This window comes from Ovis aries, chromosome 17 (genome assembly GCF_016772045.2).
Source record: "Ovis aries strain OAR_USU_Benz2616 breed Rambouillet chromosome 17, ARS-UI_Ramb_v3.0, whole genome shotgun sequence".
Classification (NCBI taxonomy): Eukaryota; Metazoa; Chordata; class Mammalia; order Artiodactyla; family Bovidae; genus Ovis; species Ovis aries.
In genome coordinates, this window is record NC_056070.1 from 24,710,294 (window position 1) to 24,732,703 (window position 22,410).

Sequence of the window (22,410 nt, forward strand, 5' to 3'; positions counted from 1 at the left end):
CACAAGTCCGTTCTCTGCATCTTCATCTCTATTCCTTCCCTGAAAATAGGTTCATCAGTAAATTTTTCTAGATCCCGTTATGTATTGTACAGCAGAAACCAACACAACATTGTAAAGAAATTATTGTCCAATTAAAAAACAAATTAAAAAACTGTGGAAAAAATTAAGCTTGTGGAGTAGAAGCATATCTTTCTTCAGAACTGATTATTTTTTAAGCAGTACATTCTAGATGGCTTATTATTCTCCTATTGTTAAGAGACTAGTCTTATAATTATCTGTTGAAAATGTACTGAGTTAACAAATTGATTGGTATGTATGTTGAAAGGATTTGACCAAATTTAGGGAGCAATAACAGCAGATGGTGATTGTAGCCATGAAATTAAAAGACACTTAATCCTTGGATGGAAAGTTATAACCAACCTGGATTGCATATTGAAAAGCAGAGACATTGCTTTGCCAATAAAGGTCCATCTAGTCAAGGCTATGGTTTTTCCAGTGGTCATGTATGGATGTGAGAGTTGGACTGTGAAGAAAGCTGAGCACCAAAGAATTGATGCTTTTGAAGTGTGGTGTTGGAGAAGACTCTTGAGAGTCCCTTGGACTGCAAGGAGATCCAACCAGTCCATTCTAAAGGAGATCAGTCCTGGGTGTTCATTGGAAGGACTGATGCTAAAGCTAAAACTCCAATACCTTGGCCACCTCATGTGAATAGTTGACTCTTTGGAAAAGACTCTGATGTTGGGAGGGATTTGGGGGCAGGAGAAGAATGGGATGACAGAGAAAGAGATGACTGGATGGCATCACAGACTCGACGGACTTGAGTTTGAGTGAACTCTGGGGAGTTGATGATGGACAGGGAGGCCTGGTGTGCTGCAATTCATGAGTCGCAAAGAGTCAGAAACGACTGAGCAACTGAACTGAACTGAACTGAGGGAGCAATATGCCTCTTTTTTATGAACTCGATAACTTTAATGAATCTGAGTAAAATTTTAAGACCTGAGGTTACCTTGAAATTGAGTAAATGATCAATTAAAAGAATCAACTCAAATTTGATATAGTGGATACTAACAGCATCAACTTCATATAGCTGCTGAGTTGCTGATGAGATAAGCAAATTAATGTGTTTTCAAATGCAGAGCTATCATTATTTCCAGAAGACTTTGAAATAAGTATTTGGAGCTGCATATATTTTCAAACTAAGAAAGGCAAGAAAGAAAAGGTCCACATAATACAGGAAAACAAATTGTACCCTTAATGTGTAGACCATTCAGAGGCCTTTGTTTTGTTTGTTTGTTTGGTTGGTTGGGTATTGGTTTGCTTGAAGGTTCAGGATTAACACTGATGGCATGAAAACATCTTGCGCTTCTGAACAATTAAAATGTTAAAGATTTCCAGAAGAGCAGATGATGAGAGTTTAGTCAATCCATAATTTAGACTGAACCAAATTTTATTGAATGTTTTGGTATGCATAAGAACATAAAAATGAATTAAATGCATTCTTGAATAATCTATTGGTTGAAAACAAATGTTACTGATAATTGATATTATCAATTATAGTTATATATGAATTATAACTATTTATAATTATATATGGAAAAGGCAATGGCAACTCACTCCAATACTCTTTCCTGGAGAATCCCATGGACGGAGGAGCCTGGTAGGCTGCAGTCCATGGGGTCGCTAAGAGTCGGACATGGCTGAGCAGCTTCATTTTCACTTTTCACTTTCATGTACTGGAGAAGGAAATGGCAACCCACTCCAGTGTTCTTGGCTGGAGAATCCCAGGGACAGGGGTGCCTGGTGGGCTGCCGTCTATGGGGTGGCACAGAGTTGGACATGACTGAATCGACTTAGAAGCAGCAGCAGCGGCATAATTATATATACAATAATAAATGACAGTTTCATGTAGAATTTGGATTGAAGGAAGGATAGTACTTAAGAAAATGAGGAAAATGGACTCAGGAAAATTCAACATGCATGCTAAGGCATGTAGGCATGAATGACAGTGGGATATTTAGAAAATATTTTCCAGTGAAGGGTGGCCAAGGAGCAGGATGTGACCATTCTCACAGATGAGATTCTAAAATAGCTGAGAGGATTCATCAAGACATTGATACAAGTTCAATCTATAGGGAGTCACAGGGCAATGTGCATATAGTGATTACAAAAGTGAAACCATAATTGACTTTGTTTTAATTTGTATTTTTGAGAAATATTAATAGTGAATAACATTATTAGCAAAGACAGATTATATATATAAGGATATTATTATGAATAAATAAGGTGAATCATCCTAAGGGTTTTCACTAAAACTTAGAACTTCATATGAACAGAAGGCATTTTTAACAAATATTAAAGCTATTTCTCTAGTCATCGTTATCCTTACTTTGTATTTTTTGAGTATTGCATTTACCCACACCAAATGTAGACAGAAACAAGGTCAAGAAAGGTATATTTTCAAAATTATAATAATAAAGACTTTCAAACCAACTTCCTTTTATGTCAGTCACTGAGGCAGCTGCATCATTGGTTTAAATGACTTATATGTATTAATTTTATAATGTAGATCTTTTATATGACTGTAACAGTTCTACAGACAGCAGTGCCTTTTACCTAGTCTGCTTTCTCTGGGTTCAGAATCTGCAATGAAACTGTAGAAGTGAAACAGGATAGAACAGCTCTGAGATTCATCTATTTGCAGTGGCAAAAGGAGGCTTTAACTAAGGAGGCCTCACAGTATTAAGATGTCAACAGGATTTGCAGCACGTTACTGAACCCTCACCAATGCATGAGGATTATTTCCAATTTACTGTCAGTCAAGTTAAGTAAATTTGTATAAGATAAATTATTCATGATACACAATTCTTATGATATAAATTTCCAATTTTCCTTCATTACAGCATCACTACAGCTAAGTGAATTGTTTCTATTCTAACCATTCCATATTTCTTTTCTTTATTTATCCATAGCCTGTTCAGGCTATTATGAATTTCCTGGTTTCTCTGTTCTGCACTGTCACTTCCCAGTATTAAAACCTTCTTTGATGTTAATAGGAAATATTCAAGTTCTGCTTCTGTCCTTGCAAAATGTGTAAGAATCTGATCTTTATCAGAAGGTTTTGCTCTCTTATTTTCTGCCATGTGTTTTCTTTTTATTTAAGAACTGCTTTCACTTTCAATCCCCTCCACCCTTCCTACTTCATGGGAGTTGATTCTGTTTACTGCTATTGTTGGGCTGCCATTCTGTTAGAAGTGGTCAAGATGAAGGCTTCCTTTAGGTAAATGGGGGCTAGTTAATATATCTTCTAGCTTCCGTCTGGATATTGGGTGAAAATGATTTCCTTTTTACTTCGACACATGAAATACATTGTAAACCTCTAAAGACTAAAATAATTATCCTGATCTACAGTACCTCTAGTGGCTTTACATTTTTAGCATCTCGTATACAGTCTTTCATAGGATATTTGCACATCAATGGTAAATAAACCATACGTCTGAAGAGTAATGACAAAGCAAGTTTAATTAATAGTGGTAACAAATTCTGTCAAGAAACCATGGAAGAACGACATAAAATTGAACTGAACAGCAAAGTTAAAGATAACTGAAAATAAAAGGACATTGAGATGCTGCTTGGCTCTCTGTTTGGGGCACCATTATTCAAAATGACAGCAATTATGTCTTAGTTTTACTTTCAATGTTTTTCTCCAATATGTTCAAATATAAAGATATGCAATGCCTCATCAGTCACTATTATGTTATTTTTTCATCATAATTAGGTGCATATGTTAATTCTACCAGACACTATAAATAAAAGGAAATATTTATCTTCCAAATCAATAAAGTTTTAAAAATCATCATAATTTTACACTATAAACTTCAGCAGATATATTAAAAATAAAATCTCTAGTCTTTTAAATTCAGGATAGCACATTAAATTTTATTCTGTAGTAAGAAAACAATTATTAAGAAAGTCATTCTTGCCTGGAAAATTCCATGGACAGAGGAAGCTGGCAGTCCATAGCCTCTCAAAGAGCCGTACATGGCTTACCAACTGAGCATAGACAGCACACAAGAAAACAATTTTTAAGAAAATCATTACTCAGTTAATTCTGCTTCTATCTTTCCATGGGATTGCAAAGAGTCAGACATCAGTGAGTGACTCAACAACAAAAACAATCTTTCCATATATAGACTTGTCTAAGAGTTGACTCATTGGAAAAGACTTTGATGCTGGGAGGGATTGGGAGCAGGATAAGAAGAGGATGACAGAGGATGAGATGCCTGGAAGGCATCCTTGTCTTGACGGATGCGAGTCTGGGTGAACTCCGGGAGTTGGTGATGGACAGGGAGGCCTGGCGTGCTGCAATTCATGGGGTCGCAAAGAGTCGGACACGACTGAGCGACTAATCTTATCTGATCTGATCTGAAAGAAATATAAAATACATGTAATATCTTCTATATTTAAAGAGTGAAAGGATCTTGAAAATCCTCTTTTAGAAATACCCTTAATCGCTTAAGAAAATGCCAAATCACTTTTTAAAAAAGTCTCTGGAGCCTAAATTATGATTTTGAATATTTCATTGGTTCAGCTCAGTTCAGTCGCTCAGTCGTGTCCGACTCTTTGCAACCCCATGAATCTCAGCAAGCCAGGCCTCCCTGTCCATCATCAACTCCCGGAGTTCACTCAGACTCACGTCCATAGAGTTGGTGATGCCATCCAGCCATCTAATCCTCTGTCGTCCCCTTCTCCTCCTGTCCCCATTCCCTCCCAGCATCAGGGTCTTTTCCAATGAGTCAACTCTTCACATGAGGTGGCCAAAGTACTGGAGTTTCAGCTTTAGCATCATTCCCTCCAAAGAACACCCAGGGCTGATCTCCTTTAGAATGGACTGGTTGGATCTCCTTGCGGTCCAAGGAACTCAAGAGGTTTTTCTAAATGTTACTGATGATATTGTCTAATGCAGTGTTTGCTGTATTGAAGATCTAAACTCAGTGGATCGTGAAATTAAAGTAGTGGTTTATGCCTAACCTTTCAACATGAAACAAGTTAGACTCAAATAGGAGAAAGTGGATAGAAAGAAGAGTGGTATATTTTCAATATTAAACATAAGAATAGTTCATGGAAGGCTTCCCTGGTGGCTCAGATGGTAAAGAATCTGCCTGCAATGCAGGAGACGTAGGTTCAATCCCTGGGTCCAGAAGATCCCCTGAAGAAGAGAATGGCTACCCACTCCTGTATTCTTGCCTGAAGAATTTCATGGACAGAGGAGCCTGGCGGGCTGAAGTCAATGAGATTGCGAAGAGTCGGACATGACTGAACTACTAATATTTTGCATTTCATAGTTCATGAAATCTCTACTTGTTTTATATATGCATTTGTTACTATCTAGTCAACATAGCCAGTGTGCCCATACAAATTGTTTATTTTGGCAATGATATGAGTTGATCAATGCATCCATTCTGATATTGGTTTCCATGACATAGGCAACAGTAAAATGTCTTTAACACCAACCTGGGATATTATTTATATAATTTTTACATTTTTATTCCAGATATATTTCTTACTGTTATTTATAATAAAAATCTTAGAGCAGACTTGTGACAGTGAATACATTTTTATAATAATGGTGCCATTGGGATTTGTGAAAAGTACTGCTTTAATAAATGATAGCAACTCAGAAAGTTATCTTTCCACAAAATAAATTAAAATAATTATAGTACTAAAAAAAAAAATCAGGCTTTCACTGAGAACACCTAAATTGCGTGTTCTGGAGAATATATAAAATTATGTAAGATTACTCTTTCTATTAACTATCATGCTTTCTCTACTCTTTCTCCATTCAGTTTGAAGTCAACCTAAAAACATTATGGGAGTTAAATGTTTCCATTTTCCAGTAATGAATAAGAAAACAAATAGTATAAATTATGAATAGATAAAAGTAAGTGGCCAAAAATATTTTCATCTCTAGTGCTTTTGCATTCAAAGAGATGTCTAAATGGTTATAATACAGGTCAGGGTCCTCATGCAAATTGTATCCATTGTAGAGGGGAATTGAGTATTGCCAGTTAGTGCATGTGTTTATGTATAAGTAGGAAACTGAGAAATAATGTTCTTGCCAGCAGAAAAAGCAGCCCAATCAATCTTGCTCTATTCTATTCACTGTGTTGTATGATAATCTTATAACCGCTGCACCCTGAGAGCAATTCTTGTCCACAATCAACATTTGATTCTGTTTTCCATTTTGGAAACTTAGAACCTCAGAACTTTATTGAAAAGAATATTAGCTTATATGTGGAAGTAAAGTAAATAAGATAAATATAACTTTAAGAATATTATGTGTGAAATTATGAATCTTTATTCCTAATAAATTTGAGTCTGTTTTAGGAGAGGTGTCTAAAATTTTTTAATGAAATGACAACTATAAATTGTAAGTCAACATTGTTATTTATTGCAATGGTGTCTCTCAAGTATCTGGGAAGCATTTGGAAGATAATAAGACTTCTGTCTTATTTATCTTATGGTATGAAACCAAGTAAGCTTTTGCAGACCTGACAGTCTCCAAGGAAATATTATTCATTATGTATTTACAGTTATTGGATTAAAGCTCTGTAATTTGCTGTGTTCAATTAATAATAATACAGAACAGGGTGAACTATGAAATACATTGTGCTTTTTAAAAAGCTCTAATATGGGAAAAGACAAGCAGTTTGTCCTAATGAATGCATGTAATTGGTGCACTTTATTATAAAACACTGGAGCAGCATTTTTCAAGAGGCAGTTCTATTTGTAACTGGCTGTCTTCAGCATGTCAGGGTGTAATAAATGTGCTGCAGACTAGAACTGCTGATTAGCATTTCTGGAATCCCAGGAAGTTAGTAAAAGCTGTTTGCCATTAAAGGAAGACCTTTTTAGCAGCCTTCAGAAAGAGCTATAGTCCAATGACCTATGATTGTTTTTCAGTGTATGTAACTTTAGGAAGATTTTCTATAATGTATTTGGTGATATGTGTGATAAAAAAGGAAGAAAATGTTAATGAGAAAATTATGATACCTTGCTGTAGTGTAATAACAGTCCAGTATTTCCCATATATGTATGTTGAAATGTCTAGTATAAGAGGTATATTCACTATAATATCTGAATCATATTGTTTTCCATTTTTTCATGTTTCTCAGTAATTCAAAGTCAATAATGGATGTAAATCGGCCGCTGATGAAGAGAAAAATGAATAAAACTAGTTTTCACAGGCATTCTCGGTGACGACAAGTAAGGCCAAACCAAAAGTCACTAATAGAGTAGAGTTTGAGTAACATACTCAAAGGAAAACTGTCTCCATTTTTTTGTTTTAATAGACAATATAACAAAATGCTAGCTTAACACAAAACTTTTGAGAAACTAGGTAGTTACAGTATTTAGTCCTGAAATGTTAAAATAATCATTTTCAAGATGATTTAATCATTTTCAAGATGTAAAATGTAAGCACAGAAACAAATCATATATTAACACCTATCATTTTTCGGTGCTTTCAACCTGTTAGTATATTGTTACTCTCAATCTCTTCTAACAATTATTTCTAAAATTAGAGTCTTATAATTCATCTATAGCTAGCTTCAATTTAAATAAAACATTCCACATAATGTATTTTATAATTGGAATCACTTGAATTTTAAATCTAAACATATAAACATTTCTCTGTTAAGAAATTATATTATTCTTAATTCCAGTCTTCTGAATTAGAAACTGTGATGATTTTAAATACAAGGCATATAGTGTGTAAACAGAAAAATATATGAATTTTTAAAATGAATGGTATATTACAAGGAACAAAAATAATCTAACATTAAAAAAATAAAGACTAATGGTGAAAGATTGGAAAAAGATAGGTAGTAATCAGGTAAGCCAGGCTAATATCTGAAAAAAAAATTAACTTTTATTTCAAGAAAGTAATGAGACAAGGACATTATACATTAATAAGTATTCTATACACAAAAAGACATAACAGTCATGAATATTAATGCTTTTAGTCATGGATCCTCAAAATTTATGATACAAAATTTGACCGAATGGAAGAGAGAAAGAGTTTTACAATATTAGTTTAAAACTTCAAAACCTTGTTTTCAATAACTGGATATCCACATACATTAAATTAAATCTTCACCTTAAATCATGTATAAATATTAACTTTAATTCCAAAAAAGGTGTAAATTTAAGAGTTAAAATTTTAAGACTCTTAGAAGAAAACATTATGGAATATCCTCATGACACTGAATTTCATGATAATTTCATGAACATGGAACCAAAAGCATACTCACCAAAAGAAAACAATAAGTTAGATTTCATTAATATATATATAGATAGATTTCATATATATATATATATATATATTCCTACAATTTAACAATGAAAAAAATGGATGAAGAACTCTAATAACCATTTCACCAAAAAGATATAAAAATGGCCACCAAGTACATGAAGAGGTGCTTAATATTGTTATTCAGTTCAGTTCAGTTTGGTAGCTCAGTCGTGTCCGACTCTCTGCGACCCCATGAATCTCAGCACGCCATCACCCTGTTCATCACCAACTCCCAGAGTTCACTCAAACTCACGTCCATCGAGTTGGTGATGCCACCCAGCCATTAGAGAAATGCAAATCAAAACCAGTGAGATTACTACGTCATACTAAGCCTCATATAATAAGGGAAAAAAGGAACATAGCAGTGTTGGTGAAGATGTAGAGTCACTGAAACCCTAGCACGTTGCTGGTAGGAATTAAAATAATGCAGAAGATGTGGTAAACAGTTTGATGGTTTCTCAAAAAGTTAAAAAGAATCACCATATGACGCAGCAATTCTGCTCCTAGATATATAGCCAAAATAGCTAAAAACATGCACTCAGATGGGCATTTGTAACCCAGTGTTCATAGAAGCATTCTTCATAACAGCAAAAAGTTAGATATAAAATGGAGTATGAACATAAAATGAAACGTTATCAGTGACAAAAAGAAATGAAAATTTGACATATGCTATAGTAGATTGGTATTGAAAAAATATGCTCTATGAAATGTCATATATAGAAGGATAAACATTACATGATTTCATTTATGAGGTACCTATGATAGCCAAATTTATAGAGACAAAATGTAGTAGAGGTTACAATGGACTGCAAGGAGAAGACAATGGGAAGTTACTGTTTAATAGGTACAGAGTTTTAATTGAGGATGATGAAATGTTTTAGGAGTTATATAGAGGTCATGACTATACAATAAAATTAGAAGTGCTCACTTAATAATTAAATTTTTCTCCACTTGTGTGGTCATGTCATAAATCCACTCTTGGCCTTTAATGAAAGATGTGTCTCTTCTTTAGAAAAATTAATTACTCTACACACACATACACACACACACACTCTTTCAAATGAATTTCTGTAGCCCAGTTACCCTCTGAGGTCCACCTTTACGCCCTGGATTTAGAATCCTTAGTAACAAAAGCTGGCCTCTTCTTCAAAAATAAACAAATAAATAAATTCGTCTATCTTTATACATACACACACACATTGCTGGAAGGAGTTTTTTGAGTTTGAATACTCTCTATGTTCTGTTAATGTAACTCAGGTTCAGAAACTTTGTGATCCTCTTTTAAACAGATGAGGTTCCAATGAAGAGAGATAATGCCAAAATACTCTGCACGTGACAGTTGCTATATATTTCCTTCCCTGCTGGAAGGATGATATATAATTATATATTCTAACACTTACTTGATAGTAAAACTTCATTTTGGTTCTATCATACATTCCCCTGCTGTAATTTTCTATTTGAAAGAGAAGGATGCAAAAGGAGGACAAAATTACTTTCTGGGGCTATTATCAAATTTTGAACTTTACTAGAAGTAGGAATCCTTACTGATGATACATCATATATTTAAAATAATACACTTGGCATTTCAAGATTTTTTTTTTTGCTTGATTTTGACTGCCTTGCATATGCATATGTTACATAGCCTGTGTCATTCAATTCCTTCTAACCACCTCTTTCAAAGTTATATAATGATCATTAATATTTGTTATCTGCCCATTCACTCTACGGGGAAGGCAATGGCACCCCACTCCAGTACTCTTGCCTGGAAAATCCCATTGACAGAGGAGCCTGGTAGACTGCAGTCCAGGGGGTCGCTAAGGGTCGGACACAACTGAGCGACTTCACTTTCACTTTTCACTTTCATACATTGGAGAAGGAAACGGCAACCCACTCCAGTGTTCTTGCCTGGAGAATCCCAGGGACGGGGGAGCCTGGTGGGCTGCCGTCTATGGGGTCGCACAGAGTCGGACATGACTGAAGCAACTTAGCAACAGCAGCAGCAGCAGCATTCACTCTAATCACATTTGGTGGTTCATATGAGGAATTTGTTCTTGCTATAACTTCTTATATAGAATTAGCCATAATTACTTTACAATTATTCTTTCACCATATTCTTCACAAACATCAGTCAGATTTATCAAGTGTAGCCTTATTATTATCTAAACTTTATTGCCATGACTATAAATATCCAGAGATTTCTTACAGCGCAAAGCCATTAGCACTAACTGCTCATGAAATTCAGTGCCTTAAAGAATCTAATGGACTTGCAGTCATCTCTCAGGAACTAAGAAGCTGCGACCACCAGTGTGTTTCATGTTCACTTTCTTAGTTTCATACACATTCATTTCTTTTATATCTGAGGTTTCAAATATCATACTACTCAGTTATTTACTCTTCATAAACCATCGAGTTCCACTTACAAATATCAAATCATAATAGAGATTATGATACATGAATGTTTATAATAGACTTATTAAAACAGGTCATTACATTCTTCTTATTGTTCAATATTGATATCAACAAAATGAATGACAATAAAATGATTTTGTTTCAGAATATGTCATAAAAAGCCACAAAAGAACATAATAAGATATTATTATGCACCATAAGGAAAATAAATAATTTGGGGAATGGAACAGTTGAACCACTAAAAATGTTCTAAAAATGATTTCGAAGTCCTTTGTGGCCAAAATATATCAGATAAAATCATGACATAAAAGTTACACTAGAAATTAAACTAGTTTATTTCAAAACTTGAAACCGTATAAAGTATTAGATAGCTGGAGAAAAATGTATTTAAATTTATATCATGCTCAAACATATAAATGAATATTGTGAATTTTTTCTTAAACCAAAAGTACTTTGTTTAATGATTCTGTTGATAAGATATTTTGTATTAAATAAGACAAAGAGGAGTTGTTTAGATGTGTGAATGATACGCAATGATGAAGCTTGATAGAAAACAGTTGATAATATTTCACTAGAGAATGGAATGTTATACATCTTATCCAATATAAAAGAATATCAGGCAGTCCAAATAGTCTAACACTTAATAACTGCCTTCAAATGTGTATAATATTAAGTAGGGGTGATGCAGAGACATTGATCAATGTATAACAAAAGGAATCAGAAAAATGAAGTTCTTGTAATGTGATATGAGTGAGTCTCATTATAAAAGTGAAAAGTGAAGTCGCTCAGTCATGTCTGACTCTTTGCGACCCCATGAACTGTAGCCCTCCAGGCTCCTCTGTCCATGGGATTCTCCAGGCAAGGGTTCTGGGGTGGGTTGCCATTTCCTTCTCCAGGGGAGCATCCTAACCCAGGAATTGAACCTGGGTCTCCCATATTGCTGCAGATGCTTTACTCTCTGAGCTACCAGGGAAGTCTCATCATAAACCACATTGTAAATCCTATATAGGTATACAGGGAAGGGAAATTAAATTCCCCTCTGCCTGTCTTAAAGGGCTCTGGTGGCTCAGAGGTTAAAGCATCTGCCTGCAATGTGGGAGACTGGCTTTGATCCCTGGGTCAGGAAGATCCCCCTGGAGAAGGAAATGGCAACCCACTCCAGTGTTCTTGCCTGGAGAATCCCATGGACGGAAGAGCCTGGTGGACTACAGTCCACGGGATCGCAAAGTGTCGGACATGACTGAGCAACTTCACTTTCACCTTCACCTTTCTTAATTCTTAACTGAGACCCCTATAAGATAAATTAACAAGAGAAACACACACAAAGATTAGCATGCATATATCACGAATACATGGGATATACTCAGGGGAAAATGAGCAACTCTCTGAAATGATACTTATGGCTTGGTGATCAAATACTATCTTAACAGTGAGAGGAGAGAGGGGATGCAGTCCTCTTAGGGGAGAGTAAATTATCTTTAGGAAAAATGAATGGATCCTTAAAAGAATAGAAGGCATTATTGTGACAGTCTGTCTGGATGTGGGTCCAGTTCTCATCTCCCTTCCTGTGATAAGTCAATCCTTCCCTGGTTGATGATCCTCTCCCTCCTCCTGGAGAGGAGGTCTTTGACAATTGAGTTCCTTTTGAAAGAGCTGTCTGTGTTTAGGCAGATTAAGGGAGGTTGATGTTAAAGGATAAACTGAGGCACAGTAAAATTTTCCAAGACCTTATTTTAGTAAACATCTGTTCCACTAGGGGAACACCAAACTGAATGCTATTAGGGGCTCAAAAAAGGCTTTTATAGAGAAGATGTGGAAGAAAAGTACAAAGATGGTTTGATTGGCTATAGCTTAAGTGGTTGCCTTATTTGGGATTCTTAGTTGTCTCTATGATTGGTTGTTTTTTGGTATGACTTTTTTTTTTTCTTTTGAACTTTTTTATTTTGTATTAGGGTATAACCAATTAACAGTATTGTGATAGCTTCAGGTATACAGAGAAGGAACACAGCCATGCATATATGTGTATCCATTCGCTCCCATCAGGCTGCCACAAAACATTGAGCAGAGTTCCATGTGCTACACAATAGGTCCTTGTTGGTGATCCATTTTATACGCAGTGTGTACAGGACCATTCTTAACTTTGAGGCATTTATAGGAATTTACTCTGGCTAAGGTTTCCATTTGCTCCCACAGGCTGCCAGGTCATTAGAGACTAATGGTCTCCTTGTTCAATCACTTTAACAAGAGAAAGCTTCATCCTGCTCTTGGTGTTTTTTCAAGTGTTTGTATTTCAAAATAATCAATATACCAACGTGGCGTATTTTGACCTGACATATTCTATTCTTCAACTAAAACTAAAAGAAAGCAGAATAGGTAGGGAAAAGGCACTTTATTAGAAGTCTGACAGCATATATTACAATAGTTATTGGATATCAGACCAGGGTACAGATTTTCTAAGTGTGTTCAAGGAATGTTTGTACTGAAAAAAGTTTTTGTGAGAAAAAAAAGAAAATCTGATCCCAAATCAGTTTGGCCCTATGTCTTATGCTAGACCAGCAAGTTTACATTAGCATATCAAATGTCTTTTTTAAATGTGGATTTATCAAATTATTCTAAGGACTAAAAATGAATGTCTACTGGCAATGGCACGCACTCCATATTCTTGCCTGGAAAATTCCATGAGCAGAGGAGCTTGATGGGCTACAGTCCATCAGGTCAGGAAGATTCGAACATGACTGAGTGACTAAGCACTGGCATCTTATTAGCTCAGATAGAAACTATATTTAACCTCTTCCTATTTCCTTGCTTTATAGTATTAATATCACTTGGTGTGTTTTAGTGTTGTGTTTATGTTTACAACAATTCTTTTATTTATATTGATATTTTATAATATATTTTGGTATTTACTTTTCAAGAATATCAACAACATTGACATTGTTTTTTAATAACCTTTGGCCCATACTTTGGATTACAGTTGAGCTATTGTATGAGAATATTCTGTGGAACAGTTTAATAATTCATATTCTTGGACCCTATCTGGTTTTGGTTCAACATAATTTGGGGCCAAATTTTAATCTACATTTTTAAAAGCTTTTTGGATAATCCTAATGGATAGCCAGATTTAAGAGCTATCTCTTACTGCTGAATTAGTGGGCTCCCATATAAGATACAGTTCATTATCAAAATTCAAAATTCACTTTCAAAAAATATATACAAACTGAGTCCGGCAATTGTTATAAATAATCATTTTATTTTTCATCAAGTTTTTCGTCAAACATTGATTATAATATCACCTCGCAAGGTCATCAAGAATTTCTTTTTTTTTCCTTATGATCTCTCCCCTCTCCAAAAGTCTGGACTGATCATTAGACCCTATGCGTTGTGGGAGAAGGTCTTTACATGCTTGCAGGTCCCTGAGAGTGAACAGTACTGGGGGTAGGGGAGCACATTTTCTTGTTGTACTTGCCTTACAGTATAAATCTTTTTTGTTATTTGAAGTCTATGTCACTCTTTCATTGTTCTAAAGACCCCCACATAGTTACAAAATGAAACAAAAGTAGAGTAGAAATACTTCTTTGTGTGGCTATTTCCCAGTTGTAATTTATATTTGGTTGTCTCCAGGCCTTCCTTGTTCCACATTAGATAATTAGAGTGAACACATCTTAAATTTACTTTGAGCAAAAAACTTTGATATTCATATATATATATGTATATATATACATGTACATATATATATATTTTTTTTTTTTTACACATACATACATACATACATATATGGATGCCAGGTTTCTCTATCCATGTGATTCTCAAGGCAAGAATACTGGAGTGGATTGCCATGCCCTCCTCCGTTGGCAGGCAGGTTCTTTACCATTAGCACCATCTGGGAAGACTACAAGACCCCAATGCAAGAGACACAGAGACATGGGTCAGGAAAATCCCCTGGAGGAGGGCATAGCAACCCACTGCAGTATTCTTGCCTGGAGCATCCCATGGACAGAGGAGCGTGGCAGGCCACAGTCCATAGTGTGGCAGAGTCAGACACTACTGAAGCAACTTAGCCCACGGGCACATATATAATATCAAAAGTCAAGATCAATTCTGTTTAAAAAACATGCATTTCATGGAATAGTCATCTGAATTTAGATTGAATGATTGATGTCAGTAGCACAAAAAAGAACAGAGCAAGTTTCAGATTCAAGGAAGAATGAATGTTTCCTAATGTAAATAAGGTGATTGGATGTGGCAAAAAACAGTGACTTCTCTTATTACATTTGAAAGAATCTGCCCATTAGAAAACTGTTGCCTGGAATAGATCTAGATTAGTAGAGGTAACATGAAAAATCAATGACTGCTCTCTATCTAGAAGAGATACTTGCCCATATAAGGAGAAAAATAATAAATGGCAACAAATATGTCCTAGCCAGATAGAACATAACTACTATAAATTTATCTGTGGCACTTCATTTGTTGGGGACGTAGAGAAGAAAGACAAAAAACAAATTTAGGACAAGAAAATTACTTCCTGCTAGTCACATATTGGAACGTGGCCAGTATCAGCTTCTCTGTAATGAATAGGGAATGGCACAAAGAGACAAGTAAGATACAAACAAAAGAACAACTTTCACTTAAATGATTTTAGATAGATGTTTTGTTCTTCCATTGAGGCCATGTATGAGTTCTAATTAAAATTTAAAATTAACATTTAAAGGTTTATGCAAAAGAAGATAAATAGTTATAATTATTAGACAATGTTTTTCTCACAGAGGAGTGATGGTCTCTAAAGTTCACAGAGTTGAAACAAGATGCATACTGAGAATTTAAGACGGGAAAAAATGCAAAAAACAAATTGTGACATTTAAAGTGAAATTTTGTGAATTAATATTTTCTTTCTTCTTAATTGTTAATTCTAATAAATATTCATTATCTAATTATAAAAATTTTGCTAGTGCTAATATAACACTGTTTTATTCATTCTAAGAAGCAGTTTCAGTTGCAATATCTTCTTACTCAGATCACTAAAATTTTACCATTGCAACATACTTAATATTAAACTACAAGTATGTAATTTGATGCTTTAGGAATTTTTTATCTAATATATTTAATAAAGTTAATTTTTATAATCAAATGTTCACCGTTCAGTATGTATTTTTCTATAAATTTTTTAAAGCCCTTATATGGAGGGATCATTGTATCCTTGATATAATGTTACCAAACTCACATTTGGCTGCCCACTGCTCAAAAGCCAATAATTGAGAGGCAAGTGTCAGTAGAAAGGAAGGATGCTGTAATCAGAAATGCTGGACCTTTGGGGTGAAGATGGACTAGTGTCCTGAAACCAACTCCAAAGATTCTGCTCAATCACGACAGTTTTTAAAGGGAAAAGGGCTGGGGGAAAATCTCAGTGAATCATGAAGCCTGGAGGTTGAGGTCTGCATCATTCTCCACTGCCTGCAGACTGGCTGACTCGGTCTTCAGATGTTATCTTGCCCAGGTGTTCTGTCTGCAGGATTGCTACGTGGGCTTTTGGGGGTAATGAACTAGTCATTCTTTAACTACTTAATTCTTATTTCTTTTTATCTGGGAAAACAACCAATGGATTAGGCAAGGCAAGGTGTGCATTCAGAAGAGCATAAGTAAGGAATTACGTTAAACTGCCTAGAGATCTCATTTCTATAATCAGATTATTTCAAGGTAAGTGGGAACAGAAAAGAGCAAACAAGAAAAGAGCAAAAGAGCTGCTTTCATATGTAATATATATGATATTAACTTTATTTTTGCTATTTTGGAAATAGTTTTGTAAACAATGCATAGCATGATATTATATTAAATTGTCTAATTTCAAATATAAATACTTTTTAAAATTAGCAGTACTTCAGTCAATAATTTGTTGAATGTGGATTTAGTAAACACCTGTATTAAATTCTGGGGATAAAATGGTGAACAAAGAGACAAGATTCAGCCCTTTTGGTAACTATATAAATGGATGAATTTGACTTCTCCGATCAGTTCAGTTCAGTTCAGTCGCTCAGTCATGTCTGACTGTTTGTGACCCCATGGACTGCAGCACGCCTGCTTCTCTGTCCATCACCAACTCCCGGAGTTTACTCCAACTCATGTCCATTGAGTTGGTGATGCCATCCAATCATCTCATCCTCTATCATCCCCTTCTCCTCCTGCCTTCAATCTTTCCCAGCATCAGGGTCTTTTCCAATGAGTCAGCTCTTCACATGAGGTGGCCAAAGTATTGGAGCTTCACCTTCAGCATCAATGCTTCCAACAACTATTCAGGACTGATTTTCCTTTAGGATGGACTATTTGGGTCTCCTTGCAGTCCAAGGAACTCTCAAGAGTCTTCTCCAACACCACAGTTCAAAAGCATCAATTCTTTGGTGCTCAGCTTTCTTTATAGTCCAACTCTCATATCCATACATGACTACTGCAAAAACTATAGCTTTGACTAGATGGACCTTTTTTTGCGAAATTAATGTCTCTGCTTTTCAATATGTTGTCTAGGTTGGTCATAGTTTTTCTTCCAAGGAGCAAATGTCTTTTGGTTTCGTGGCTGCAGTCACCATCTGCAGTGATTTTGGAGCCCAAAAAATAAAGTCTATCACAAGCCTGGCACTTGACATGATATCCTCTGCATATAATTTAAATAAGCACCATGACAGTATACAACCTTGTTGTACTCCTTTCCCTTTTTGGAACCAGTCTGTTGTTCCATGTCCAGCTCTAACTGCTGCTTCTTGGCCTGCATACATATTTCTCAGGAGGCAGGTCAGGTGGTCTGGCATTCCCATCTCTTGAAGAATTTTCAAGACTTTCCAAGAATTTTCATCTCTTGAAGAAACTGCAAGAATTTTGTTGTGATCCACATAGTCAAAGGCTCTGGCATAGTCAATAAAGCAGAAGTAGATGACCTTCTGGAACTGTCTCATTTTTTGATGATCCAGCAGATGTTGGCAATTTGATCTCTGGTTCCTCTGCCTTTGCTAAATCCATCTTGAATATCTGGAAGTTAGCAGTTCACGTACTGTTGAAGCCTGGCTTGGAGAGTTTTCAACATTACTTTGCTAGCGTGTGACATGAGTGCAATTTGCAGTAGTTTGAGCATTCTTTGGCATTGCCTTTCTTTGGGATTGGAATGAAAACTGACCTCTTGCAGTCCTGTGGCCACTTCTGAGGTTTCCAAATTTACTGGCATATTGACTATAGCACTTTCACAGCATCATCTTTCAGGATTTGTAAGAGCTCAACTGGAATTCCATCACCTCCACCAGCTTTGTTTACAGTGCTGCTTCCTACAGCCCACTTGATTTCACTTTCCAGGATATCTGGCTCTAGGTGAGTGATCACACCCTCATGATTATCTGGGTCATGAAGATCTTTTTTGTATACTTCTTCTGTGTATTCTTGCCACCTCTTCTTAATATCTTCTGCTTCTGTTAGGTCCATACCATTTCTGTCTTTTATTGAGCCCATCTTTGCATGAAATGTTCCTTTGGTATATCTAACTTTCTTGAAGAGATCTCTAGTCTTTCCTATTCTATTGTTTTCATCTATTTCTTTGCATTGATCACGGAGGAAGACTTTCTTATATCTCCTTGTTATTCTTTGGGATTCTTCATTCAAATGTGTATATATTTCCTTTTCTCCTTTGCCTTTCACTTCTCTTCTTTTCAAAGCTATTTGTAAGGCCTCCTCAGACAACCATTTTGCCTTTTTGCATTTCTCTTTTTGGGGATGGTCTTGATCCCTGCCTCCTGTACAATGTCACGAACCTCTGTCCATAGTTCTCTGATAAACAACAAAGAAACCCACATGTATTTAACCATCTTAATTCTTGTGTAGAATACCAATAAATTAGTATATATAAAAATAAACGATTATTGAATATAATTGCTGAGATAAGTTAACACCTTCTGATCCATGTTTAAGCATATAGTTGGTTATAGTTATCTTTATGTACAAGCACTGTAAAAGAATATACTGTTCCATTGTGGTAACATGAATATATAAGGCTGAATATATAAGGCTGCAGACCCATGTGATCTTGCCCACCACCAAACTTATCCATTGATTGAAATGATACCACAGAAGCCTTTATTTTCTTTGAGGCATTAGAAACTCAGCAAATACTGCTCTCAAAACATGTCTCTTCTTTCCCATATTACACTGCCCTTGGTTTTGTGGAGTAATATGTGTGGAAACATTGATCACAAAGAGCTTTTTAAGCTGTTTAACTTCTCCGTTTTTACAACCTAAGTACTCAGACAGGAAAAATGCTTACGTGACTAAGACCATTTTCCAGCCAACCTTGTCCCATAAGTCTATAAATCCCAGCTTGATTTACAGGTATATACACAGGAGACTTTGTTATTTTAAAGCTAATAAATTTACAAGGAATTCTGAGGTATGTCACTAGTGTATTAAGAAGGAGATTTAGTTTCGCAGCATGGAGGAAGTGGGCTATAGACCTATCCATTAATTTTGATAGCTTGATTAATCAATCTGATTGATAAGTGTACTCAATAAGATTAATAACTTTAATAGTGAAATAAGTCAGAAAGATAAAGACAAATACTGTATTTATCATCTATATGTGAAACCTAAAAAGTAAAATAAATGAATAAAACAAAACAGAAACAGACTCATACATAGAGACCAAACTAGTGGTTACAAGTGGAAAGGGGGAAGTAGGAAAGGGCAAGATAAGGGTCAAGGATTAAGAGGTAAAAATTACTATGTATAAAATAAATAAGCTATAAGGAAATATTTTATAGCACAGGAAATATAGCCAGTATTTTAAAAGAGCCTAATCCATATAAATAAATAAAATTAAGTAGTCAAAAGTAAAGAAAACTAATAAATTTAAAGAAATGCAATTTCTTCCTCATAACATTATTATAATATTTAAAATAAATTATATAAAACCTAGTATGTACTTTCCTCAATGCCCAACACATAGGAGCTCTAAATACTAACTATGAGTATTTTAAAACTGAATGATACAGTAAAATTGAAACCATTTACCTCAGATTGGGAGTTGAATCCATATTCTAGTACTTATACTCAGCCAAAACTTAGTTTCAGACTGGAATCCACAGGGCGAGGACTCAGTTCTGTTTAGTCGCTCAGTGATGTCTGATTCTTTGTGACCCCATGGACTGCAGCATGCCAAGCTTCCCTGTTCACCACTGACTCCAGGAGATCAAACCTCACCAAAACCTACGGTCTTCCAAATGAGATCACACCTGGTTTCAGGACCTATTGAAGCTCAGGCTCTTGATGTCTCATCACAGAAAGAATTCAATGATAGTCAAAGTGGTAGGTGAGAAGTGAATTTATTCAGAGAGAAACACTCCACAGACAGTGTAGGCCATTGTAAGAGTGAGTACAACCTTGAAATGTGGTGTGATTAGCTCTTAGTGCTGGAAAATTTCATACGCTCCTAGTCAACAAGACAGTCTGAAATGCAGTAGTTGGGTGCAGTCTCAAAAACAACAGGATGATCCCTGTTCATTTCTAAGGCAAACCATTCAATAATATAGTAATCCAAGTCTATGCCCCAATCACTAATGCCAAGGAAGCTGAAATTGAAGGGTTCTATGAAGATCTACAAGACCTTCCAGAACTAACACCAAAAAATAAATGTCCATTTCATCATAGAGGACTGGAATACAAAAGTAGGAAGTCAATAGATACCTTGAGTCACAGGCAAGTTTGGCCTTGGGGTACAAAGTGAAGCAGGGTGAAGAGTAACAGAGTTTTGATAAGAGAATGCACTGGTCATAGCAAAACCCTCTTCCAAAAACACAAGAGATGACTCTCCACATGGACATCACCAGATAGTCAATACCAAAAACAGATTATATTCTTTGCAGTTTAAGTTGGAGAAGTTCTATACAGTCAGCCAAAATAAGACCAGGAGATGACTGTGGCTCAGATCATGAACTCATTATAGCAAAATTCAGACTTAAATAAAGTTGGGAAACAAATTAAACCATTCAGTTCAGCTCAGTTCAGTTGCTCAGTCATTTCCAACTCTTTGAGACCCCATGAATTGCAGCACGCCAGGCCTCCCTGTCCATCACCAACTCCCAGAGTTCACTCTAACTCTCGTCCATAGAGTCCGTGATGCCATCCAGCCATCTCATCCTCTGTCGTCCCCATTTCCTCCTACCCCCAATCCCTCCCAGCATCAGAGTCTTTTCCAATGAGTCAACTCTTCGCATGAGGTGGCCAAAGTACTGGAGTTTCAGCTTTAGCATCATTCCTTCCAAAGAACATCCAGGACTGATCTCCTTTAGAATGGACTGGTTGGATCTCCTTGCAATCCATGGGACTCTCAAGCATGAACTAAATTAAATCCCTTATGATTATACAGTGGAAGTGGGAAACAGATTGAAGGGATTAGATCTAATAGAGGACCCAAAGAACCATGGACAGAAGTTTGTAACATTGTACAAGAGGCAGTGATCAAAATCATCCCCAAGAAATAGAAATGCAAAAAGGTAAAATGATTGTCCGAGGAGGGCTTACAAATAGCTGAAGAAAGAAGAGAAGTGAAATGCAAAGGATTAAAGGAAACATATATTCATCTGAATACAGAGTTCCAAAGACACCAAAGAGAGATAAGAAAGCCTTCCTAGTTGATCAATGTAAAGAAATAAAGGAAAACAATAGAATGATAAAGACTAGAGATTTTTTCAAGAAAACTAGAGATACCAAGGGAACATTTCATGCAAAGATGAGCACAATAAAGAACAGAAACTGCATGAAGATATTAAGAGGAGGTGGCAAGAATACACAGAAAAACTAAAGACCCAGATAACCACGATGGTGTGATCACTCACCTAGAGCCAGACATTCTGGAATGTGAAGTCCAGCGGGCCTCAGGACGCATCACTATGAACAAAGCTAGTAGAGGTGATGGAATTTCAGCAGAGCTATTTCAATTTCCTAAAACATGATACCCTTAATGTGCTGCACTCAGTTCAGTTCAGTTCAGTCATTCAGTCGTGTCCGACTCTTTGCGACCCCATGAATTGCAGCACGCCAGGCCTCCCTGTCCATCACCATCTCCCAGAGTTCACTCAGATTCATGTCCATCGAGTCCATGATGACATCCAGCCATCTCATCCTCGGTCGTCCCTTTCTCCTCCTGCCCCCAATCCCTCCCAGCATCAGAGTCTTTTCCAATGAGTCAATTCTTTACATGAGGTGGCCAAAGTACTGGAGTTTCAGCTTTAGCATCATTCCTTCCAAAGAAATCCCAGGACTAATCTCCTTCAGAATGGATTGGTTGGATCTCCTTGCAGTCCAAGGGAGCCTCAAGAGTCTTCTCCAACACCACAGTTCAAAATCATCAATTCTTCGGCGCTCAGCCTACTTCACAGTCCAACTCTCACATCCATACATGACCACAGGAAAAACAATAGCCTTGACTAGATGGACCTTAGCCGGCAAAGTAATGTCTCTGCTTTTGAATACACCATCTAGGTTGGTCATATCTTTTCTTCCAAGGAGTAAGCGTCTTTTAATTCCATGGCTGCAGTCACCATCTGCAGTGATTTTGGAGCCCAAAAAATGAAGTCTGACACTGTTTCCACTGTTTCCCCATCTAGTTCCCATGAAGTGATGAGACCGGA